At 33.8% G+C, this 15,307-nt stretch overlaps 1 protein-coding gene across 3 annotated transcripts in view; it reads right to left on the minus strand.

Moving 5' to 3' along the window:
• CSRNP3 (cysteine and serine rich nuclear protein 3) overlaps positions 1 to 15,307 on the minus strand; it is a 211,677-nt gene that overhangs the window by 80,320 nt on the left and 116,050 nt on the right. The window contains exon 1 of one of the 3 annotated variants that reach the window (XM_071216336.1): positions 12,421 to 12,691. The exons of 1 other annotated variant lie outside the window; for it this stretch is intronic. The gene's annotated coding sequence lies outside the window, so the exon portion shown is untranslated. Of the gene's footprint in view, positions 1 to 10,598; positions 10,908 to 12,420; positions 12,692 to 15,307 lie in introns of those variants that run through there. One more of the 3 variants, XM_071216337.1, reaches the window with a different exon arrangement.

The raw sequence follows: 15,307 nt of genomic DNA on the forward strand, positions 1-15,307 counted from the left end.
TGCCTGGTACATGACAGGTGCTCAATAAATATTTGTTCAATAAATGAAAATGAAGCCCTTTCTTTTCCATACTTTAATTAATTTATGAATGTCTGTTTTTTCTGCTAAACTGCAAGGTCCATGAAGGCAGAAATGATGTTCCTCTCATTCACCTCCCTATCGCTAATGATTAACAAAATCTCTGGCATAATGTAGATGATTGAGAATCAAAATAGATGAAACTGACCTCAAAACATCTTGCAATATTTATACTTGCAAGCAACACAAAAACCAATTCTAGCTAAATTAAGCAAAAGACATCTGTTGGAAAATTACTGGACTACTTCATATAATCTAAAGTAGAACTAAAAACTCAAGTCCAGGGAACTCAGGAACCAGGGCAGCCTCTGGGATTACAGCTGCAGAAATTCTTGTATATTTCACTAGAGTTCAGCTGTTACCAGGCCTAAGCTCTAGCAACCTCAATTCAAATTTAATATTATAGATTTAGGATGTCAAATTTAAGTCCCATGGTTACTACAAAGAAAATATTGAGAATATGCAAGCTCATAGAGACAGAAACTGGATCATAAGTTGCCAGGAGTGGCAGGCAGAGGGAATGGGCAGTTAATGCATAATCATGCAGGGATTCTGTTTGAGGAGATGAGAAAGTTTTAGTAATGGAAGGTGGTGGGGTACTACAATACTGTGAAACTGTGAATGTGATTAGCCCCATTGACTGGTGTGCTTGAGAGTGGTTGAGATGGGAAAGTTTATGTTGTATCTGTGTTCCCACAATATCAAAAAAAAAAAAAAAGAGCAACTAAGGAGACAATGACAATTAAAAGCAATATTTGATCCTGTATGGGATCTAGCCAGGAGGAAGAAAAAAAGGCTCAAAGGGATATTATTGGGACATATGAAAAAATTGGAACAGACTATAAACTTCATATAAATGTTAAATTTCTTGAACTTGATAAATGCACTTAAGGTGGTAATGTGAGTATCCTGTTCTTAGGAAATATACATGGTAGTGTTGAAGGACTATGATGTATACAACCTATACATAAGTGTTCAGAAAATTGATAAATAGACAGATAGATAGACAAATATAGAATGATACAGAAAATGTGGCAAAAGTCTAACACTGATGGAATTGGGTATCTGGGGACATAAGGAAATGTTGGAGTTCTCATTCAAACCTAGTTGAGAAGTTGTATTAATTTGTTTTTATTCTATTTGTTCTGTATGGGGTTTGTATTATTTTTTTGTAACTGTCTTGTAAGTTTGAAAGTATTTCAAAATGAAAATAAAAAAAAAAAGCTAAGAAACTATGATAAAGTTCTGCTTCAAGGACCTTGATAAAATAAGGCTACCAATCCCTTCAATTAACCACGGCCCTAGGGCCCAGGAAACAGTGTCTGAATTGAGTTGCACAGAAAAAAAAAATGTTTTCCTCATCACCTTTACTCAGAATGGAAAGCAATTTTGATGTTTCTTCTGGCTGCTGAACCAAAGTCAAATGATGGAATGAGATATATTGCAAACAGTTTGATGAAAATACTGATGCATAGCTAGTCTGTGATAGTAAGTGGAAAAAGCTTAGCTGGCAAAAGCAAGATTATTCATGGTAACATACATCATCAACCAGATTGTCTACTGGGCCAGATGGAGATGGAGAGGATAGTTGTCCAACTGATGATGTGTAGATTTTATGCCAATATTTAAGAAAGTAAAGGCCAGTTAAGAAACCATTATATTATTTTTATTCTTTTGGGTGACATGTGTAGATGTCCAGATAAGTTCCTAAATATGTAGATAAAATTTTAACTAAGTTTATGTTAAATCTTTTACATTCCCCATCTTTTTTAGCCATGATTTTGAGACTTCTATAATGTTCTTCCTTACACTACATTTTAATAAAATGTTGGTTATAGTCTAAAGTTTCTATAAAAGTAATAATTATTTTAGGTAGTTGCCCTTCTAAAATAAATGATTTCTTTTGCAGGCTTCAGAACAGCCGAAATGTTCTCAAATTTTTCCAAGTCCTTTAACTCAGTTTTTTAAGCCTTTTTCGTGTTCAGCCTTTAAACAAATTCTTTTCTTTTCTTTTTATTCATTGAACTCTCATATGTTTTGCATACTAGCCTGTAGAGTTGGGAAGACCATCTCCTCAATGCTAAGAAATATGTGGCATATATTTCTTTTCCAACAACTGTGGTTAAAATGAACTCCAAGTGCCATTTGGAAGCTCCTCTCTTTGCTGCTATTTGATTCTTCATCAGTCGTGGTGACCTTGGCCTCCACTGCCAGGATCTCTGAGAGAGCTTCTTAAAAGTGGGCTAAGCAGGCATTTGAACCTCGCTAAGAAGCATTATTCATTTGTTTTTATTCTATGTGTTCTATTATTTGTTGCTTATGTTTAATTTAAATAGTATTTCTCGCATGCTAAGTTTCTTTCTGTATGTTTCCTGCATAAAACCTATAGACCAGGAGAAGTCAGAAAAGAGCCTACTATATAGAGGGTTGGGGGGGCAGGGAGACTGAAGGGGATTTCAATTTCTTGAGCTCTAATAGGTGCTATTTTACAATCTTGATATTAATGAATCTTTACAACAACTGTCTTTGTCATCCTTGTTTTACAGGTAAAGAAATTGAGTTTCAGAGAAGTTAACTATGTTGTCTAAAGTTATTCAGCAAGGCAGGATTGGAACTTGGTATTCCTGTTATGCTCCCTCCCACTGGGGCCTTTTCCAATAATTCACGGGTGTTAACTGCAAAATGACAGTGCGCCATATTTTGATTAAAAGGAAAAAGTGCAGGTATATGTGGGGGAGACACTTTTCAACAACACTATTTAATGTAATTGTTAGAAGGTAGGCCACCACATAGCAATTAAGTGGACAAAAAGGATACCTTCAACATTTGCCACTCCACGCTTCAGAGAATACTTAAGTATTTCTCCAAAGAAAATCTTCTTCTACAATACAAAGACCATTTCTGCCTTAGCCCATTTGGCAAGAAATTATCATATCTGTAGCCAAGAGGATAGGGATTTGGCAGTGATTTTACAAGGTAAAAGCCCTTAAGGTGTTTCCACGGGGCACCACCAATGTGAAAAATGCTGCTGGTGGCTTGCCAATGTAAGAAGCACAAGTCAGCCAAACACACCTCTCTTGTCCAGGTCTGTTTAAGCCAAGAACCCTGGGAGCACTCCTGCCTAATAAACATTTTTGTTGGAGAAATAATGATTGTGGGGTTTTCCAATCATGTATGAATTCCTTATGCCAGAGTTTCCTGTGACCTTGGTTAAAACTCTAAGTTACTTTACATGTAGTAGTTCTCAACAGCGCTGGAGTTCGATGATTTGTGTTTGAAAAACCGATGAAAGAAATGAACCCCTTTCTCTGAAGAAAGTGCACATAAGCACAAAAGCATGCCCTCTACCCATGGACTTCCAGGTTAAGTAAGAACCTCTGCTCTGATGATTTATACATTTCCCCAGTCTTGGGAGATATCCAAAACTAGGAGAAATGACTCATTGTGAGCACATTAGTTCAAATTACCAAAGAGATTAGATATGGTGTCCTTATTCCCTTTCCCACCAGAATCCCCCACTGCCTAGGGCAGAGCTCTTAGTAGCACTCTCAGTTTCTTCTGGCTCCAGAAGACATTCCCTACCCATCCTTATCGTGCCTTCCTTTACTGCTCTCTTGGCTGCCACATACTACTGTAACTCAGCTGCCAAAAATTGGCCTCATTTGTAACTTTGTAGCTTAATGGCTACTTGACTGAGACAAGTAACAGTGTTTTTCCCAAAAGGTGTTTAGATGGACTCATTAAGTTTGTTAATACCAGTCAGCCTTTAGTGAGCACCTACTATGCGTCAGGCACTTTGTTCCCCTACTCTGTAGTCTTCCCAAGAACCTACGAAGTAGTTTTAACAGCAGATTCTGAGGATTTGGGAGGCTGCATTATTTGGCCAAGGTTTTAGGCCTGACACAATGCTCCAGTCTCACATTGGCTTAAATGACTTCTACTGGGACCTTGCACTTACCAGCACTTATCATACTGTAGTATAAATGTTGGGTTACCTGGCCTTGTCTCACATTTGACTTTAAGGTTCTTCATGGACTGAATATGTATTCCAGAGCCTGCTCAAGAAATTAATGTTATCAATTTGGAGTCTAATTCTGGATCTGCTACTAACAAGTGGTATAATGTTTTTAAGTAAGAGATTACCTCTTTGGGGCTCAGTTATCACATCTATCAAAATAAGGGGCAGGGTACAAATAGTAAAAATAGGCTCTGATGCAAAGCAATCCCCACCGCCTGGGAGTAAATGATAAAAGCTATGTGATGAGTTATTTCTATAGCCTGTGGCCTCTATGCAAAGGCTTTTGCCTCTGTCTATACCCTCTTCCCTTAACCTGTGCAAATTTCAATGGCTAAATGTATGCCCTGTTGATACAGGATGGATGGCTACTCCATTCACTAGAGCTAAAGTGGTTCTCTAGGATTCTGTCCTGTTGGAGGGTCCCCAAGAAGCTTTCCATGTTATATATACTTGTGTGCCATTGGGATTAATATTCATGAAAGAAAGCCAGACCTTGGGTTTGTAAAGCCTCCTGATTTTAATCGGTAATCATTATTAGGTATTTTGCAACATGGTAAAACTGAATACATATTGGACTGGGAATCAAAAGTCTTTTTTTTTTTTGAGGTACCAGGGCCTGGGGATTGAACCTGGGACCTCATATGTGAGAAGCTGGTGTTTAACCAATGGGCCACATCAGCTTTCCTGAGTTGGTTTTATCATTTGTTTTTGCTTGTTGTTGTTTGTTTGCTTTTTCAGGAGGCACAGGGAACCAAACCCAGGACCTCCCACATAGGAGGTGGGTACTCCACCGCTTAAGTCGCATCCGCTCCCATCCTATCTTAAAGTCAACTTTTAGGATGCTCTTTTAGTTAGCAAGAGCAGAGAAAACCAATCAACAACATTATAAGGCTTTTAAAACTGTTAGAAATTGATCAAGTGTCTGCTGATGGTCTGTTTTTCCCATGCTAAAATTCTAAGTGCCAAGAGAAGTCAATGCAAAATTTATTGCTATTAAGACTAAAGAACAGTATTTAGCCTGATTCTTTGAAGGACTTGGCAAGACTTACCACATTAAGGGAAAAAAAGACCACACAGTTGTGGAAGAATTTAGAATTATTATTATTGTAGCCCTGGAGAACATTTTTTTTCTTCCATAGTGCTTAAGATGTTTCTCTCAGTCTTTCAGAAAGTCTCTGATTGAATAATAAAATAGACTGGCCAGTATAAATCAATGGGTTATGGCATATTTTCCTTCAGAGGAAACATCAGAATAGTCTGAAGGAAAGGGAACTTTAAAAATGTACCCCACTAATCTGTCAATAATAGGGGTAAATTTGTGGGTACAAGGGGTGGGGTTATATGGCAATTCCTTCTATTTTTGGTATAATTTTTCTGTAAATACAAATGGAAAACTTCTCTAAAAATAAAGTTCATAAAAAAAAATTTCCCACATAAAGTACTCTAAAGTGGACAGCAGAATAAAATATAGACAAGCTAAACTTTAGGAGAATTCCCACCCAAGCACTGGGACCCTGCCAAAGATACTGCACAGAAAATAAAAGCTATTTTAAAAATTAGAACAAATAGAAAAAAAATATGCTGGATGTTCCTTAGAATGAATCACCACCTTTGGCTAAATAAAGATTTTTACTATCTAAGACAGCTGACACTGCATTAAGCAGCATTTAGTAATAGTAATATACAGTATAAGATTAAGTATCTGGATTTTCAAGTTTCAGTGAAAGTCCTATTGACACAAATTAAAATGTGTTCATAATAGAAGTCACATGATCATTTAAATTCACACGATCATTTAAATGTTGGAAATCCACTGTTTGTAGAGAATCTTCACCCATTCAAGCAAGTTTCACAAAAATGGAGAGTCATGATGCTCTCCCAATTAGTTTATCAAAAATCACTTCTAGGAATTCTATTGTTAAAACACTTTTTAAATTAAAAAAAATGTAGGTGTATTTTATACATTTCTTTTGAAAAATCTTGTGAGTAAATCAATCGCACTATTTCTAAACATCATTATGACATGCATGTACTTTAAAATACCAATAAAACTGAGAGATTCTTCCATAATTCAGACAAATTAGCACTTCTAGAGTGTTAGGTAGATTTAGGCTTCATAATAGGATTTGCTCAGCAAATAGTTCTCGGACACCTACTATGTGGCAGGCTCTCCTTGTAATTGAAAATCTCATAGTCCATAGATGGGACAGAAAGTCTAGTTGGAGCAGAGAGAAATAACTGATGCTTTCATTTTACATAGTCAAAATGAAAAAATAGAAGAGTAAAAGCACAAAGATGGAAATTTTAAATATAGAGAATATAAAAGCAAGTAAGCTCAGAAAAATCCACATTGCCATATCATATGTGAGGATTTTGTGGAGTTTGGGCTCCAGGAGAAAAAGTTCCCGGTATTAGAAGGCCACATAGAGTTTGAACTTTGGGTATCATGGCTATCTTTTCTACTTACTCCATCAGAGTAGTAGGAATCAGCTGCTGAGTTCTACCTAGGTATGACCTCACACAAACTCCTGGTAGGTTTCTATTTTTGGAAAACAATTCTCTTGTTCCTTCAGGATTCTCTGTAACTATAGGCTTAAGCAGAACTTGCTTTATCAGCACTGAGGAATCAACTCCTATGGGTTGAAAAATATTAATATTAGCTATTATTAGTCATATATCAAGTCATTTCATTTTCATAAAAACCTTTTGGTAGAGACACTATTACCCCCACTCAGCAGATGAAGAAGATGAGGAATATAGAGTTCAAGTACCATGTCCAAGACAACAGGGCTTATAAGTGGCAGAGCACATCTGGGAAGAGATACCAGGGTTGGGACTTGAACCTAAGCTCTTAACCTATTTATACTATTGAGGCCATTAAGTTTATGTAACCAGTGTTGGAAAAAGGTTCTTCAGAGTGCATGAGAACATCTCACTGAGATGGTATTAGAGACCTTGGATATCTTAACACATCTCATCAGTAAGCTCTCAAAGAAATGGGGATTGATAGTTCAGTTGTTTCACTTTCCTTGCATGGGATGGGGGAGAACAAAAAGCATGCACACACACATACACACACACCACAGCTAAGTGTAAATGAATATGTGATTTCATGGAGCTAAATGATTCCCCAAGCAATAACTTTTCTCAGCTAGCATGGTAGAGGCAGGTAGTAAACTTGACCCAGGCTTTGAAAATGAAATGTACCACAACTCCTGAAACTGATGAAAGGAGTTCTGTGGCACCAATGATTAGTCAAATGCTACGAAAAATTTGGCCTGTATAAATTCTTTGGTATAAATGTTAGCATTCCCCATTTCCCAGGTATATATAAAGTAATTTCAAATTTATGTTACTGGCTTAATATGGCATATTCTCATTGTAGCAACAAAGAATATTTGCTCATTTATTTGGAGTTCAAAAGATTTTCTATATCCTGAACACATCCAGAACATAAAAAATACTAAAAGTAAATTTTTCTCTTTTCCTATGTGCCTATGCTGTACATCATATATATACACACAGAGACATACATGTATATACTATATGCAAGTATGTGTGAGAGACGTTCATAACATAGAAGTATGAAGCATGTTGATCTTTTTCCCATTGCCCACCAAATTCTAAATGATTTACAGTTTAATGAAAAACGAAGTGCATAAACTCGATTTTTGAATTGCTCTTAGGCTAGGAGCAATAATTGACTAATAATAAATATTAATGTGAAAGGAGACAGTAAAATTATAAAAATTCACAGAAGAATTATAAAAGCATATAATAGCAGGAGACAATTTAGTATTGGGAAACAGTTTTGTCTTTTACAACAAATTAATGTAATGTGGGATAATGATTCTTATACATGAAGAAAAGCCTAAACTATATTCCACTTTGCTCAGCAAGGCAGATTGATGTATACTATATTTTGCTTCCATGAAAACAATTATTTTTTTTTAACTGGCCTTCTAAGTTATAACCTTTAGCAACCTGGTAACTTAGGTTTTGTAGTTTAGATAATGTCCACACTATACTAGACTAAGTATTACCATAGGATTCCTGTGGCTTGAATAACATGGAATAAAAATGAGATCCTTAAAATGATTTTACCATGTTATTGTCCTTACACTTTTCAATAAAATTGACACAATTCTATTTAAATGTTCAACAGGTGATAAGACGATGCTATCATTATATTTTGAGATGTCTTTAACAGGAAAACTTCCAGTTCTCTGCTCATCTACATTCACATGTACGTATACACATTGTCCACATGGTGATGATAGTAAACAGTTTTCAATACGGGATTTTAGATTACATAAAGCTTAGATTTGTCTTATTTTTCTTCAAATATTTGTATTTTTATTTAGCACAACAACTTCAGTAAAAATAATTGTGAAATACGAAAAAGCAAGGGAATAAAAATTTAGAGAGAGAGAGTATGGGAAGAGTTATCTCCAAAATGGAGTAGATACATGGATTTAGACTATCCAGCATTTGCCTAACACTAATACTTTCTTAAGAGATGCCAAGATAAAAAAAAGAAATGTGATTGCTTTGAATAAATTATTTTGAGTGTTTTCTTTCTATGTTTTACAAGCAATTTTTTTCTTTCTATTTCATTGGCACCACCAATTCTGGAGAAGAATATATATAACTTAAAACCTACATGGGAGCTTTTTGAGATGACAAGTTATATGTAGATTTTAGACTATGTTTCATGCCGTTAGCCTGAGTACATGTGTGCCCTAAAATGTTCTGTCTCACACACAGAGAAACTAGTAGGAAAAAAATAAGGGCATTACTGAGTTAAAGGTAAAATAATTTTTTGTTGTTGTTTTTTAAAATAGTTGGATTAAATATGGTTGACCAGAAGAAAGATTTTATTTGGCTGCTTGAAATACACACATAAAAGCACAAGTCTACAAATATTTTGTCTGGACCAGAGAGCAGCATATTCCTCTCAACATAAATAGGAAGCAATTTATTTAAAATATATCAGTTTTAGATAGTCATTCTTGAAGCTTCAAAATAGAAAGAGCTTAAAGAAATAGCAGTTTTTGCATTTTAAAAACAGTCTCATAAAACATGAATTCCTTTCCTAAATTAATCTCAGAGTCCTGGATAAGTGTCATAATGCCCCCAGAAGAGTGATAAAGGGTGAGAATCTGGCCCTGAACGACCACTATAAAGTGAATTTTGTAAATACTTGAAATAATTGTCCTTATTTCAAGGACATATAATAATAATTGTTTTGGTCTCTAATTCTCCTCCTGCCACATTGTAAAATGAAAGATATTGTTAACCAAACTACCAAGTCTTAATTATTATGATAAAATTAACTCCCTCTTCCTACTGTAAAGAAAGTAATTAAGTTTATCTAAATATGTACGAGCTCTTTGTATGTACGTATAATTCATTTAAAATATATGCAATTATAAATAAACATAAAGTAGAATTTCATTTCTAAATGCTATTTTGTGTCTCTTCATTTTTCCAACATATTTTCATACACATACAATGTGTACTGTAGACAAATGAACACTGGATGCATATGAAAATAACATTTTCCCCATCAGTATCATAACTGTTGGATTGAAAAATTTAAAATTTAAAATAAACATAGGTTGACCAGCTACTTCAATTCAATTTATTAAAATATATTTTGGAAATTAAAAAAAAAAACACAACACAACACAGGCTTATGAACAATAAAACTGAATACACATTTGTTTGGTGCAGGTCAGACTTTACTATGATGTAATCACACACTTTACAAAAGTGATATTTTAGTGCATGGAAAAAGACTTTTGTCCTGTGACATTTATCAGGATCACTTTACAATCCAGACTTAGCTGAAAAGGAAGTCATAGGAAGTTGAGCATGTTGAGTTCAAAATAGCACTGTCTAAAAAGTCCCAAAGAAAATTAATACCAATTAGGGAAATAAAGACACGTTAAATAAGAAAATGTCTCTTAAATATTTAGCAGTAAAATATAGTATGTAAACTCTGAAAAGTAAAGCCCTCTTTTAAAATGAAGTGTAAAATATAACTTATTAAAACTATTCTTATGATTCTTTTGCAGGACACGAACAAAAGGACACATTATTTAATTCCAGATACTTCACCAGAATCTTAGACTAGAAACCCAGTTCTTATTTAAAATACATTCCTTAAAAATGTGAAAATCCTCTAAAAGTTGTAAGCCTTGATATTTATCCAGATATTTCAACACAGATACTTCTCCGCATTCAAAAACTTTCCAAAATGGGATTATTTAGGAAGCCCAAATCTGATTTTTTCCTCAAGAGAAATTATTCCATTGGAACAAAACACCCAAGCCTCGAATGGAGAAGGCATTAATAAGATTTAAGGAATAAAGTAGCTAAGGGAAACCTGAAAAACAGGAACACCCTACCGATTTCCACAAAGAATTAAAATAGCCAATCCTCATCGGTGTCATTTTTAGAAATAAAATCAGGCGCATCATGGAATCTGTCACCATACCTGCGTGCACTTTAAATGACTACGGCACACACGCTGTAATATCTTCTCTCTGAGAAATGAAGCACACTTCATTTAACTGCTGCAAAACACTGCTGCAGAGGAGCCCTGGAATTTTTTTTTCAGCCACTGATCCAGCTTTCCACCAGCCCTGTGACCTTTGAACTCCCTTCTGCCTTCCTCCTCTCCCTTCTGCAGTTAGAGCCTCAGAGCTGGACTCATTTGCATAAGGCTTAGGCAGTCCTCCAACAGCTGAAACGGAATGCTGAATGCTGGGTAAGGAATTGTGGAACTGCAGTTCTGCCAGAATACCTGAATCACGGGAGAGAGGAAATTCGTGATGGGGAGTGGGCGCGGGTTTTACTGGACGGTCAGAATCACATTCCGCCAATGTCTACTAAAGGATAAAGGCTTTTAATTCTTTGTTTTAGAGTCCAATATTCACCACCCCTACCTTCCACCAAAAGAAGCTGTCTGCAGTGACTATGGTAACCAAGGAAACCCAAATAGTTAAATACTTCATTTAAATACATGTGGAAGGCCAATTTAAAATTTTCATTAACTTCTCTTTTTTTGAAACATAGCTTTTTTTTTTCATTGAAATACATATTGCACACACAAGCAGAAACATGAGGTATTTCTTTTTGTTGTGGTGGTTTAAGTATGTTAATATATGTTAGTCACTGTAAAAATACATTTAGTGATTCTATAAAATGTTAAATATATCCTAGTACCTTTAGAGACTATCATCATAAATGGTGCCTGAGAAATTAATTGTAAAGAATTTAGGTCCCAGGTTGTCTTTATGACAATACAGCAGTAAAAATGTAGAGCAAAGTTAAACTATGTAAAAATAAAGATTCATATGCCATTAGTGCTTGTCTTTGGCAACAATGTTTACTTGTGCTATTATTTGCTAGAGTTTTTGTCTTTCTATACACAGCAGTCTCTCTATTAGAAGTATAAACTTTATTGCTCATAAATCTAAGTCGTTGTTTTACAGATAAAGAAGGTCATGGTGTGTACATATTTTAATAAATACACATGAAAGCACACAGTCGTCTTTTCTAAATGGTGAATCAGAAGAAATGTGCACCATCAAATAATTAATCTATTCTTTTAAAAATTAGGCCAATTCGTTTTGCTCAGTATGTGAAGGAATAATATCAAGGAAATAAAAGAGTTTATGAAATAATATTTTCTATATCAAAAGAAATACAAAATGAAAAATAAAAAGCACACAAGAAACATCGATATAGTGTATTACTACAGTTAAATACAAATGCATTGTTCTAACAGATGTATTAGCAACATTTCAAAATTTTCCTGTTTTATAAAATTTGTATTTAAAATAATTAAACATTTCAATCCTTCCTCTTACACTATACTGAACAACATTAATAAATTCTGTATAATATATCATCCCATTTCTAAGCATGTAAACTATTGCAATGGAGAATTTTTTTAATACTGGAAAATTTAGATTTGAAGCTTTTTATTTAAGCTACAGGTTAGTAGTATTCTGCTTTGTATTATTTGTGTTTATACAGAAGAGTCAAAAATAATTGGATGAATTTTTTTTCTTACCCATAAATTTTTAAATAGAATAAATAACTTTTCAGTTTAATGTACTGATAGAAATATTTCTCTATCACATCTGACTACATCAACAATTCAATCACATTGGGTCAATTGAAGTGCATCCCTCATATTACACAGTACAAATGCCTTGCAAAGTTTTTATTTAAGGCAAAACACATCAGCTATCCTAATTTAAAACCAATCAAACATAAGAAGTGCTGGAGTAATTTATAAAATCACCGACCTGTTCAAATAGCTGTAGTCCTAGTCCTTGCTCTCTTTATTCATTAGATTCCAAAATAAATTGATTATCATTTTATAATATGTGTCAGCATCACCGAAGGCACTGTGTCTTCCTGATTCAGCGGAATCTTCTTAAATTTTCCAGCCCTGTGTTTTATTGCTGGTACCATATGCTTTATTGTTCGGCGACAAGAGCTTCACTCTGCACAAAGACTCATTACCTACTGCTTGCTGCACGGCATCAGCCTCACTGAGGCTGCCTATATGTGATCACATGGGAGTTTTGTCTGAGAGAGCTAGGCATGCCACTGACTTCACTGTGTCTATGGATATTTTTATCAGCTGAGGTCTACTAGGAGGAAAGAATAACAGATTATGAAGCTGCTCTAAGTCATTAATGCAGCACAACTTATGGAAATCCCTTCACAAGATTAAAAAAAAAATTATTACAGAAAACACTTGAGCAAGCATTCAAGTGAAGTTAACTAGATTTCATTTTAATAAAAGGCTGAATAAAAGGCTAACTTGAGGAAAGGGAACTAGCAAAAAGCCATTTTCTACCTTCTGCTTTCTAAAAGTACCTCTGTACAAATATCATTAAAGAGCCATGCCTTAATGAATTATTTGACAATATGTTTTAACCTTTAGATTGCTGATATCTCTTTTTCCTTGATGCTATATTCTAAAAGGATAAGTCATTGGTTTCCCACAAAATCTCTATTAAAATTTCATCAATTTTATATGAATAAAAAGATAATTATTTTTGATAAAGAGGGTCTCTTTTATTGATGTGTATAAAAGAAGTCAATGATTAATCTCATCCTCTTAAAGATAACACATTCCTAGAAGAACAGCTGCCTTAAAAGAACAATAAGGATTTCAATTTAAAGATCTAAAGGACATGTGGTTTATATTAATTCTTTAAATTGCACTAACTTATTTTAGGCAGCTTACCTCAATAAAGCATATGGTTTATCTTATCTGATTTCATTGTTAACAAGTAGTTTCAGAGATGACTACCCCTCATTTACAGGAATTTTCTGCTCTGTGTATATGTGTATAAATATACACACACACACATACATACATATTTAGATTATCTTTCTAAAATATATTTTAAAAGTACCCACCTAAAATAATTTTCCAATTTTGAAAATGGATTGTCCAAATAAAAAAGCTATTTTACTTAGTCATTAGAATTAGACGGGAAAAACTGATTTCTTATTTAACCATCTAAATGAATTGATAATTGAAAGCATGTTGCTTGTAAATCAAGTGAAAAATCATATGACAAATATATGCAAAGTACAACAAAGAGTACAGATTTACTTCCTAATAATGTTAAGGAAAACTTAGAAGCACAATAATTGAAGAACATAAAATAAAATTTCTATTATAGCTAGACAGACAGTACTACACATTTTAATAGTATTTATAAATACTTAGTTTTGTAATTATTTTGTTTGTAAATACTTGTTTTGAAAAAGAGTAACTATTTGTACTTGCATATGCCTTCCATTACTAAGAAATCATTTTCTGAAAAAAAAGTAACAAAATGTTTTTAAGAGTCTACTGAAATTTTTAAAAAATAATTTTAAATCAGAATAGGCAAGCGTTGTTAAATAATCCAGTCTCTAAATACAATGATTCTACGTCTTTCTTTATAATGATATTAGTAGAGTTAGCATTGATTTATAATGCTTTATGATTTAAGTAAATGCTTTTTAGTAGGTTTTTCTTAACATGAGCAGAAATATTTAGAAATGTTTTAAATGCCACCATTATAGTACATTTTTCCCAAAATGCTCATGTTGATTTTTCCCCTCTGCACACAAGAACTACGCTATGTACAAAACCTTGGGGTTTAAAAAGGAAAAAGGAAAACATAGTACTACTCGTTTATAGTGTACCTCTGGATTCTTAAAGACATGTACATTCTAGCTAATATCTTTGATGATGTCATCATGCAAATGCACAGGGAAATAAACAAAAGGCAGCCATTTTTCTTACTGCATCACTTCAAAACAGTGAAATAAAATGGTTGCCAAATGGAAGGAAAGAATCAGCAGAAAACTAACTTCCTTCAAAGTTCTTGTAGGGGAGGGGATTGTGAAGTTATTAAAAATAATACACATATATATGAATTTTGCGGGTATGTATCCAAAGAAAGAATTCATCAGTAAGATCAAATTATAAATAAATACAAGGAATATAAAACTACCTAATTATTAAATCACTAGTAAGACTAGCAAGTCTCCAATGGCAAGACTATAGTCTATAAACGTAATGCGTTAAGTGTAAGTAAGAGCCTGTCAAATTCACGAAAGTTAAAAAGGTATGTAAAGTGAACAACAGAGGTAGAGACAGAAAAAGATAGAATGAGTCATGAAATAATAATTATCTTTCCTGTCTACTACAATCATATCTGACCTTAGTGAGTTCTTTCAGCATCTTATGCCTTAGTTTTCATATCTGCAAAACAGGAATAAAAGTGTTTGGAAAATACACCATAGAAATATGCAGCAATATTTTTATACTTCAGTTCTCTAAATTGGTTTTCAGCAAGCACTGTCAACGAACATTAATAAATTGAAAGACATGATTGTTTAAAATATTTTTAAATGAACTGTCCTACTCATTTACAGAAGGTAGATAGAAATTTTGGAAATGAGGGTTTTTTTTTTCCTAATACATGCATTAAAAATCAAAATAAATTTAGGAAGTAATTCAAAACAAATCTCGTAAAATTGACTCCAGATTAAAATGAATTACAAAATATGCCCCTCTTTCAAAATTCTGTAACTCTGTCAGCAACATGGCAAGAGAAATACAGCAGAGTTTCTGATTTTCCCATTACATAATGAACAATGATGCTTCTGCTTAAAATG

This window comes from Dasypus novemcinctus, chromosome 7, assembly GCF_030445035.2.
Source record: "Dasypus novemcinctus isolate mDasNov1 chromosome 7, mDasNov1.1.hap2, whole genome shotgun sequence".
Lineage (NCBI taxonomy): Eukaryota > Metazoa > Chordata > Mammalia > Cingulata > Dasypodidae > Dasypus > Dasypus novemcinctus.